The sequence below is a fragment of the Petaurus breviceps genome, unplaced genomic scaffold, assembly GCF_028583685.1.
Source record: "Petaurus breviceps papuanus isolate PSGF00001 unplaced genomic scaffold, PetGlider_PUasm1.0 138, whole genome shotgun sequence".
NCBI classification, from domain to species: domain Eukaryota; kingdom Metazoa; phylum Chordata; class Mammalia; order Diprotodontia; family Petauridae; genus Petaurus; species Petaurus breviceps.
The window spans coordinates 671,147-671,626 of NW_027185694.1; positions in this window are offsets into that span (position 1 = coordinate 671,147).

The window sequence follows — 480 nt, forward strand, 5'->3', positions numbered from 1 at the left end:
GTGTGTGTGTGTGTGTGTGTGTGTGTGTGTGTGTGTGTGTGTGTGTGCTCGCTATCTGTCTGGGTCTATGTTCTAGATTTCTGATTTTCCTTAGGTAAGAACCACTTTTACAAGAAGTCTCTCTCCTCATTCCCTACCCTGTCCCCCTAACTTTCTCTGAAAAAAACTGGTGCAAACATTCTACAGATTGGAACAAAGGTTATCTGGTCACAAAAGTGAAATACTCAATAGTTTTCTAGGTAGCATAAAAAAGACCTGGACTATGGAATTTTTTTGCAAATTGTGAATGCCTTTGTGTACAGTAGCTTATGGGCTATGCACTGGAAATTATTAGAATCTGATAAGCTTCTCTGTTGCCTATGAACAGACTGTGCATGCTGAGAGGAACAATCTCATTACCCAAACTGCTGGTATCCAAGATACTGTCGACCAAGATTAATGTGTTTGTGTTATGAGATCCCTTCTGAGTGAGAGACAGTG